The sequence below is a fragment of the Drosophila santomea genome, chromosome X, assembly GCF_016746245.2.
Source record: "Drosophila santomea strain STO CAGO 1482 chromosome X, Prin_Dsan_1.1, whole genome shotgun sequence".
Classification (NCBI taxonomy): Eukaryota; Metazoa; Arthropoda; class Insecta; order Diptera; family Drosophilidae; genus Drosophila; species Drosophila santomea.
This window is the reverse complement of record NC_053021.2, coordinates 16,165,206-16,176,410: the sequence shown is the minus strand read 5'-3', so window position 1 is coordinate 16,176,410 and position 11,205 is coordinate 16,165,206.

The window sequence follows — 11,205 nt, the reverse complement described above, 5'->3', positions numbered from 1 at the left end:
GTGTTCGTTAATGAAACTTAATTGATTCAATTCATTAATCATTAACCACGGCTCCCAGACAGCCAGAGGATGTCTCTCTCTCCCCCTCTCTCTCTTTCTCTCTCTCTCTCTTTCTAGCGCAGTAGCCCCGTCTCTTTCCGCGCTTTTCATCCAGAGGGCGGGCGTTACTTCCGGTTGGCTTTAAGGGTTAAGCCCTCTGGATGACGCAGCTTGAAACAATTTTAAGATTATCCAGACTCCTCTGAGACTTTCACTTAATGTTGGGGAAAAATGGGGGAGCAGTTGGGAAATAATCATCAATGGAAAATCTGAGAAGCGGGCCTTTGGTCTCGGGTTACTAGGTCGTAAACTACAAGCCATTCATATATCATCTTCCTAAAAGGCCACATATTAAATTATGGTAAATGTTACAAAAAGACGCTTCAACAATACCCTTTTAAGCGATGTAAATAACGAAAAAATACAGAAAATAACACAAAATACATTAATTCAACGCTTAGCTTTGCAATGAAAGAACTTTACTTTTAAAAACCAGCGAATTTTATTGGATTAATTTCCACCTTATATTTACAAAACCTACTAAAAGTCGAGAGTTGCCCAAATTCCCATCGATAGTGTATTCAATTATGCATTTTTGATTTAAAATGTGCGCAGGCGCAGCCCGAAGAATGGAAAAGTGACAAATTTATGGTTAGACTTGGGCTTTCCACCTCGGTTTTTTTTTGGGTTTTTCTTCTGTGTTTTGACAATGAAAACTCTGGTCCACCGCTTTGATGTGCCAGCGTTTGGATTACCCACTCGAAACATTTGAAAATAGGTGTTAGTCGAGGAACGGGCATTGTTTGTGGCTGTTTAATTTATGTTTGGCTCTTAGCTAAATTCAAATTCTATCGCTCAATTATGTTGAGATAAAAGGAAATTGCTGCGACATTAACACTTTCTTAATCTGATGTTCTGAATTTATGTGCGGCCATGGAATTTTGAGGCGGCGTCTGGTCTCGTACCGCCGAAAAAAAAAAACTTGGGGGGAAAATGGAGAGCTCGGATGGATCTAAAGACCATGGGATGTGTTCCATGTCGATGTCGATGTCGTTGCATTAATGCCACGCGCACACTAAGCGGGCCAAAGTCAAAGAAAATCTGTGTGTTGTGTGTGTTGTGTGTGTGCCTGGGCTGTTTATTTTAAAATTTATTACCAAAATTATCGACTAAACGATGCAAGCAAAAACAATCGATAAAAGTGAATTCTTCGCCTGGGACCCCGAAAATGCCGAGGATGGGGGAAAAACCTTTTAATTTGCTTGTAACAAAAATTTGTTATCTCCTAAACTGTGCCATAAAAAACGAGAACGAAAAAGGCCGCGGCCGCAGTGCCGAACCCAGATCCATTTTAATATATCACACACAGGGACAGGGAGGCTGAAAACCAACAAAAACCAAAAAAAAAAAAAGAAAAAAATTAAGAAAACTGGACGAGGCCATGGGCCACCAGACACTTAGTCTGGAATTGGGTTCGGTTTTCAGTCTTCAGTGTTTTTGGGCTCTGGGGTTTCTGGGCCTGGCTTTTCGGCGGAGTGCAGGCTCTTAAAAGGTGTTGATGTTTAAGTTTAACATTGTTTCTCGTTATCGTTATAGTTTAGTGGCAGCGACAACAAAAGCGGTCCAAATAAAACCAAATAAAACCAAACAAACCAAACAAACCACACAAACCAAGCCAGAGCCAAAGGCCAAAAAACACACACACATCCAGCTAACACCGAAAAGTAACCGAACTTGGCTAATTGATGCAACTTTTATGACGGCGAGCGGCTCCAGCGTTTCGTATTGGGATCGGGATCGGGATTGGGATTCGGATTCGGGGCTGGTATTTTTAGCTCACACGTTTACAACCCGCCGATAAGCATCAGCAATGCTTCAGATAACAGCAACAACGACTGGGACACACTACTATATAAACACACACATAGTATGTGCTATATATGTACGTAAATGTGTGGATATAGGTACATTCGTATATAGTCTCTGGATCCCTCGACCGTGTGTTTGTATCTGGAGCAATCGCGTACAACTTTTACATTATGCACTTTTGAATACATCTTGTGCAGATAAGGCTCGCGTTCTGGGCCCGGAGCTAAAGTCCCTGCGACTTACAGGGTATCGCTGGGGGATGTCCATTTTTAATGCCAAAGTTGAGTGGAATAAATATCTGTTGATATTTGGCCATAGTTGAGTGGAATAAATATTAGTTGATATTTGGCCATAGTTGAGTGGAATAAATATCAGTTGATATTTAATATATTTATTTATATATATTTTAAGAAACTTTAATCCCTTTATAAAAAACTTATTTCCTTATGTGTCTACTTTTATGTGCTTCATAGATCTTTCGATGTTATTGCAGACTTTAAATAGTTCTTAGTCATGTGAAGCATTTTAAGTTAATTTATATATTTTTAATGGGTATCCACTCGACCCGAAGACGTTGTGTTTCCTGTTTGTGGGGATCCTGGGTTCTTGTCTCCGCTAAAATATATTCATCACCGACGAACTGATAGGAGGGCAGAGCTTTAATGAATGGCCACATGGAGAGTCCAGTTCCGCACTGGAGTCGAGATGAAATGAGTTGAGCTGAGCTGAGCTGAGCTGAACTGAACTGAACCGAGCTGAACTGAGTTGAGCTGAGCTGAGTCGAAGGTAGGTAGGTGTGCTAATTGATGTGCCATCTCCCCATCGCCATCTGCATCTGCATCTGCTCGAGGAAAGAGTGTTGAGGATGGAGATGGAGGAGGATGGAGGATGGAGGGCGGATATCGAGGTTGGAGGATGGTGGATGGAGGACTGATGACGGAGGACAGCAGACTGAGGACGAAGGAGGACTTTGGCGCACGTCATCCTGGTGGACGCGTGGGCTTATCGCGGTCCAAAGTTTTTGGGGCGTCATAAAGTTGCACGTTGTCAAGTGGCCGAGAGTCTGGAGAGCGTTGCCTTCGCTTTTTGAGCCTCTTTGAGCCATGTTAATGCATCAATCTGGCCAGGAAGAAAGGCAGAGAGGCCAGGAACTATTTGATTTATGTAGATGCCTGTAACCGAGGCTGAATGTCAGCTGAGGAATGGAATGCTGGATGTGTAACAAAGAGAGTGCCAGACAGAAAAAGGGGCAGACTTTTAAAGGGCATAACAACCGCATTTGCTTGCTACATTAAAACAAAAGGTTATATACTTTCAATTATATTCATAAAGAATTTCAAAAGAAATCAAAGATAGCAAAATCAAATATTTATAAGAGCTGTCTCACCAGGCTAAATATAAAACTGAATCAAACCAATAATCCCACTCAATAAATAGGAAATCCAACTGCAGATAGCAAAAGACCAAAAAACGAAGCCATTCAAAAGTCGGTTAGTATAGGAGTATAGTATAGATATGTCGGTGTTACCATGACAAAGAAGAAATCGTAAGAAAAATTGATTCGAACAATGCGCACACGAAATCTATAAGCATAATCATATAGCCATATAGCCATATAACCATATAAAATAAGCGACAGACATGAGCACAGAAAATATTTATGCAGCGAATACCGTACGAATGGCGAAGCTCGAATAATGAGATTCGAAAATAAATAATTTAGCACTTATCTTTAAGCAAAATGTTAACTTAATTAGATAATTACTTTAATGTCATTTTAAACAAAAACAAATGCGCTGTCGTCGCACTCCGTTTCGATATTCCAAAATCCGAGATTGGATCGGTTTGGGGCATTAACGCACACACTCACAAATTTTACTCAATGAACGCTGGAACAAAAGGAAGAGGAGGTGAAAAGGGGGACAAGGAGGAGGAGATGAAACCAAGATCGAACTGAATCGAATCGAATCGCATCGCATTCGAATCGAGTTGAAAACAAAACGTGTCGCCATCATCATCGTCGTCGTTGTCTCCCCGAAACTTAATTAATGCACAATCTTTTATATTGTTGGAAATTGACTTAAATTATTTATTAGCGAATAAAATTAAAAACTTAACGCCATAAAAGTGTTAAAACCACTTAGCAAGCCATTTGCCAAAGCCACATCACACATCCCCCCGCTGGGCATCCAAATCCCCGCAACCCCAACCACATCCACATCCAAATCCACATTCAATTCCGATTCCGATTCCACATCCACATTCACAATGCCCCCAAGTCGAGGGCAAAATCATTTATATGCGTAAAGCCTTTGTCAGAAATCGCTTCATTTGACAAAAGTAAAACCCAAATAGATTGGACAGTGCGTATCGTTTGCATAGGGCCCTACATTTTGGGTTAGAAAGCCCAAACCCCAGCTATTCCCTGTATTTATTAATAATTATTTAAGTAGTGCGTTACAATCACACTAATAAAGTGGATTTTTGGCACAACGTGAACTGCAGTTCATAATTATAGTACAAATATGTTATTTTTGTAAGTATGTGTTTAAATTAATATTTCTAAAACAGCAATATTTATTTCCAAACTTTATTTCAAAACTCCCTGAAAATATAACCAATAACAATGATGATATTGCTAATAGGATAGGATATCATTATGGTCACGTAACGCACTGTCCACCTACCTATTAGTACGTGCTGCTTTAGAAGTCTTCGATTTGAAGCGCAACTTGGCTGTGTTTTAATAAATTAGCCACTGAGAGCAGTTCGGATCTTCGGATGTTTGGATGTTTGGACCTGCGATCTTGGGCCAGTTGACAAGTCAGCGCCCGATTGCTTCACCTTTAACGTTTTGCGTTTTGATTTTGTCATTTTTCTTGTTGATATAAATATGCCTGTGCGATTAGCATAAAAAAGCAGTTAACAATTTGTACAACATTTATCTAGTTTTTCATTTAACTCTCTCGCCCCGCTCAATCGCGTATGGATTTTAAGTGGTCTTTTGTATAATGTGTAGGATATGAATGGCAGACCGTATATGTCTCTGTCTCCAAACTTTGGGCTCTGAGCTCTGGGCTATGGGCCCTGGTCATTGGGGCCAAGTTGGCTTTTTGGCCCGGATTAAGCCTGGTTCATTCATGCTTTGCAGGTGGAGGAGAGGTGGAATGCTGACGGCCATAAACTTTCATTATTAAGAGCGTTTTTGATCGCAACCGACTACGGGAACTTGACTTGTGGCCAAGGTTCGGTCGTGGAACTTGGTATGTGAATAGTGTTGCTGAAAAGGAAAACGCTTAATAGGGTTTAAGTGGTGCAAATTGGAAATTTGCTTATATCATAATAGATCGAGTTCACCAAGATCGCCGATCGCAGACAGTGGGCTTCAATACACACTTTAATTCCAAGTAACTTAGTTGTTTTAAAACGAATTCCGCCACAAGCGAAAAATGTTAATATGCAGCATTAATTGTTATCGGCTGCTTGTAATCAAATACGGCAATTGCTGCACAAGCAGCGTTCTGCAATTCATTTGGTAATTCGAAACGCTTACAAAGTTACGGCAGGCACAGTGGGAATTCTTTGCGGCAACTGAAAAGTACATCAAAATAGTAATCAAAAGTAATTTGCAACAGCAAACAGAAATGGGCGACAGGCGGCCACTTGAGTCCTTTTTTTTTTTTGTATTTGGAACAGCGGTCTTCAATACACCATATACCATACAAAACCATAGCATAAGGACCTTATGCCACAGGACGACGGGGTGCTCTGCCTTCAAATTCCAATTGCAACTCCAATGCCACTTCCACTTGGTTTACCGCGCACATCAACACCCTCGGCTAATTGATGACAAATTATTATGAGCTGCCGCCTCGCACCCAAAGCCAATTTTGATGAATGGAAATGGAAATGGAAATGAAAATGAAAATGGAATTGGGCAGGGGCATGTGGATGTGCATGTGGAAATCGACAGGCAAATGGAAATGGAAATGGAAAATGAAAATGAAAAGTCCGTATGCCAACTGACGCGCCTGACAACTGTCAAATTAGCAAATGAGCAAAGCAAGCTGCCTCACAACAATGGCAAATTAAGGCCAGGAATTACCATTTTGCATACATACATATGTACATACAGCACAAAGCCAAGGACGAACAAAGGACACGCGGGGGTTGATCGAGGGGTTCTCGAGTGCCGCCGAATGCCGGTAATGCCGGTGGATTAGGTGGGCTTTTCACAGCACTTTTGTGCGATTTGGCATCGAAATCTACTTAATTCAAGCTGACACCCAGTTGCTTTGCCATGCATTTGTATGTTAAATACAAATTTGGATGCATATGTATCAATTCTCTTTACACAGCCAACAAAGATGCTGAAAATATATCAAATTATCTATATATACTGCCCCAAAGAGGTTCATCATAGGTTCATTTTTTATTCAATATTAAACAAATCTCTTTTAAGAACTAGCACTACTTTTGATACAAACTGGTTGGCCATAGTTTTTCTATAAACAGCTTATATACATTTAAAGTTAATTTGTGCAATCCCATTTATTATGCAAACAATATTGAGAATTGAAACTACATGAAAGGCTGCTCTCTTCCCCTCCCCACTTGCCCCTCCCCGCTGATCGATCAACCCTGGGCGGTCCAGGTCCTTTTTGCCGGTCCTTTTTGCCTTTGGCCCTTCGGCGTGCCTTCTCCCACTTATTGCAGTATCGCCTGCTGTTGCCTTTTCTGTTCTAGTTGTAGTTGTAGTTGTAGTTGCAGTTGTAGTTGTGTGTTGTGTGTTGTATTTTTATTCCTGGGCCTTGACTTGGCACAATTGTATCCGTAAATTGGCTCAACTCGAGTCGAAGTCGATGCCAGTAATTGGATACCGATGTGGCAACTGTTTGCTTTCCGCGGCCTTTGTTTTCCGCACAGCTTGAGTTCCATTCAGGACTCTTTTTCTCTCTTTTTTTGACCGACTGACTGGTTGAATGACAGGCGGCAGGACTTGCTTTTAGTTTTGTGCACCATTTACCATTTACCATTTACCATTAACGATTCACGATTTACATGACCGCGGGCGCAGTTTAGTCACACTTCAGTTGCCCCCCAAAAAGTACAGAATTTCAAATACAAAAGTAGGCACTCCACTCGCATACTTCTCTTTTGGCCACGTGCCGCACTCTCGACCTGGCCAAACAAAAGCTTGACTTTTGGCGCCTTTCGAGCGTGTATTACCCATACACACCATATCCTGGGACCACACACAACCTCGGCTAACGGCACTTGGCCCCAAAAACCAAAAAAAAAAAAAATAAGGAAAACGGTGTACATCACATAATATCGAAGCTACGGGAAAGTATCGGCTTACTGCCATATCACATCGCCACGCATGGGATCGCCTTTTCAGCCATCATCATCGCAATATCATCATCGCATCATCATCATCATCATCATCATCGCCGCCGCCGTTCGGCTGTGAGAACCTTTTGACATTGGCGTGTGCCCCACGAAGGCGAGGGAATCAAGTTTTGGATACCCTGTGGCGGGGTATGCTGGGCTGGGGATTGCACAGAAAGAGGCCTGATTTACATGGATAAACTAGAAAGCTAATGAGTTAATTTATGGTATGAAAAGTGCATTGCAACATAGGATTGTGCCACCTCTACTTGATTCGCAAGACAAATGATTTTCATGGAAGTTGATTTTCACTATAGGTTATTCCAGGATAGCCTCCTAGTTCGCCTGATCCTGGGGATCTAGGCACCGCGCATGTACATGTACAGACTGATGATTGCCTTTTGCAGTTTGCACAGTTAGAATTGATTGAAAAACCGAAAACCGAAAACCGAAAACCGCAAATGCAATTGCAGAGCGAATTGCAAATCGAACGCATGCAAATTGGGCCGGCGGCTTCACTTCACTTCAGTTCAGTTCAGTTTAGTTCAGTTGGGGTATCTGTTTTTTCAGTGGCAGGCTCAAAACCAGTAGCCGCCGGTGGGTCCATCTGCATTTTTGAGGTCCAGATTCAAGATTCAAGATTCAAGATTCCCAATGCCAAATGCCAGATGCCCCTGTCCATCAAAAGGAACGTTTGAGCTCCAGAGGGCAGTGCGGCAAATTGGCAGCGTTTAACTGGCGGCGACGACCGACAAATCGATTTTTCTGATCCCTGGCGCCACACAGCCCATTCGCAGTAATTTAAAGGCATCGAAATCCGCTGTAGGAATATACATATATAATATATGGGTATAGTATCTCGGCATTGACATAACCTTGCATCGCCTGCCCTGCCCCTTTGACCACCGCCACATACCATGTACATAAATCTCCGCTGACTTCCTGACCTCCGCCATCTAATTCGATAAACACACGCATTTAAGCGCACAAATTTATTGATAACGGAAGCTCCCAAAATCCCAATCCCTTCAACCCCCTGGTGACTCCATGTGGGTACACTCAGAGAAATAATGGGTATCTTTAATATGTCTCTAAAAGGCCAAGAACTATTTCATTTGTATATCTTACTATACAAGTTGAAAGTTATTGAAGTTATATCAATGCAAATACCATATTAACAATAATAAGGCATACAATTATAGATTTTATTTAATTGTTTCTATATTTTTTAGCTGACTGTGTGTATTACGTACCGTATTCCCATCGATTCAGTGGCCGCTTTGTGCACAACAAATCGCCTGTGTAATGAAGCAGCATCGCCTGCTCCATCCTCCATCCTCCATCCTCCAACCCAACATCCTGGCAGCCTCACATCCTCACATCCTGACATCATCCTGGCATCCTGTGACAAATTAGCCTCACAAAGAAGTCGCTGGCGGATGGAGTGGGATAAAAAAGCGGGCGAACTTAAGGCGCACCCTGGCCAGAAAGTTGTCAATTAACTGGGGGAAAAATGGGTGGGTGGTGCAGAGTGGGTGGTTGGGTGGTTCAGTGGTTCAGTGGTGCGGCGGCATGGAGGACGGCAAACGCATTGCAATTGCTTCCGGTGTGAAAGCACTTTGTCAGCTCGGATGCACAAAAGACACAAATTTGCCAAACTCGCCAGAATGCGACAAATGGCATTGCACAATGGAGGCAATCATGGAAGTAAGTGATAAAATCAAACTAAGTCATTTAAATTCATGATATTCCTATTCCGATATCCCCTCTATATTGTAACTACATTAGCCATAAATATATAAAAAAGAAATACCCAACGAATTGTATAGTCATTTAAATTGATATTATTGTTGTGAGGAAATGGGGCGAAAATCAGAGTGCCATTAAAACATAATATTTGCATACCCCAGATGCACATAAACATTTATTTTAGGCGGATCATCAAAACTTATTGCAACTAAATTATGCAAAATAACAGGACTAGTTAGTTGATTAATCCATTAGACCTATTTTTGGAATACTTCAAAATTCCATAACTAAACCTACTTAACTTACCCAGTGATACTATCAATATTTGTATTAGCGACTTTCCGAGCGAGTCAACTCCATTTGCGGGATTAGCTTGGGAAAGTTGGGAGCCACTTTGTTTGCCCAATCAACTGTGAGATGACAACAAAAATATGCAAATAACCACCACCACCGCCATTAGATTGTGTATACATATATACAAGTATGTAGGCATAGACTCCCACTGGCCCAAAGGACCAAAGGAGCAAAGGAGCAAAAGTCCTGAAAACTTTCGCACGGTCTGGCGATTTGACGGGCCACTCATAAATTTATAAGTACTTGTACTCGAACTCTCAAACTCGGGGCACTCATAAAAATTTCAAATTCCAAATCGATGCGAAAAAACCAAGTTGTATTCAAACCGCAGCGGCGTATAATCAATTTGTTACAGAGGCGTTATGCAGACGTCTCTACGCACAAATCCAGAAGCCAAAATCCAAAATCCAAAATACAAAATACAAAAAAATACCCCATCGACACTTGACTTGGATGACGACGCAGCCACTTCACGCAGCGTTCCAAAGTCAAAGTCGACATTCAAGCCAGTTTGCTTGAGAATCCGGATTCGCATCCGCATCCGCATCCGCATCCGTATCCGGATCAATATCAGGATGAGGAGGACTCGGTGTCGGAGTTGCAAAGGAGTGGTGCTACTTGTGTGTGTGCCACTCGAAGGCAGCGCAAATTGAATTCGCTTAGCCGCAACCCCATAAATTAAAACATTAAGCAAGGCGGCGCTGTGCAGAAATTGAAATTGTCATAAAAGTAGCGAAAATGGCAAGCGGCATGTAAACAGCCAAAACAAACAGCTACGGGGTAGGTCCTTTCACCAGCTAGAGATGGCACTTCAATCGGGCTATCAAGGATATTTGTTTGAATTTACTGGGATATGCAAATGTATAGTTCATTTAAGGTGGGACAGCTTTTGGATTTATGTATGTTTGGTTATTAAATAAGCAAGATAGTTTTCGCTAAAATGAAAGATGGCATTTCATTATTTTCATCAATAACATATTAACATATTTATATATTAAATATATATTAAATATTAATTTTGTATCTTTATTACATTTAAACTAATCTGAATAATGCTCTATGCATTTATGGCAGCATATAGTAACCATGTTGTATAACCATATGAATTCCAGCAATAACCTGGTAACATAAACCCTTTAACCCATGTAGGCTGCAGTTAACCCACGAGTGCCATCTCACGCTGCCATCTCTATGCCCCTGATTTCCATGCAGGGTGGATTGAAATCCCTTCCGTTCCCGGCAAGTCAATTAGAAACGTTTCGACACTCGAGCGGCGAGCGATGAGCGGCGTCTTTGCGGAATCGGAAGCGGAATTGCGATTGGCGATGGGATGGGGCTCACTTCTTGCCAGAACGACGACGACGGCGATGAGAATGAGGACCAGGACCCTTGGCAAATGTTAACAATTTCTAAGTGAGCAGTTTAGTGGCCGCTTCCCAGGCCAAAATGCAACAGTTCCACGAGTGGCCCTATCGAGTTGCGAATTGCGAGTTGCGAGTTGCGATTTGCGTTCGAACCCTCGAGATTTTGACTGCGACTTTGGCGGCTCGTGTGTCAGCTCGCATTAGGCTCAGGATCGCAAAAAGGTCCTTCAGCAGTTGACGAGTCCTTAGGTCCTGTGCAAGACAAAGGCCAGTTCTGGATTGCTCTTTTTGTTGTTTCTTCGCTTTATTATTACTCCACACAATAGACGTCTTAAGACTAGGCACAAAAAAAAAAAAAGTTGTAAAAAAAAATACTATATTGTTTGGAAAAAAATCGTGTTGCTTATGTTGTTGGTCTGCTGCGTATGTACAAAAATCA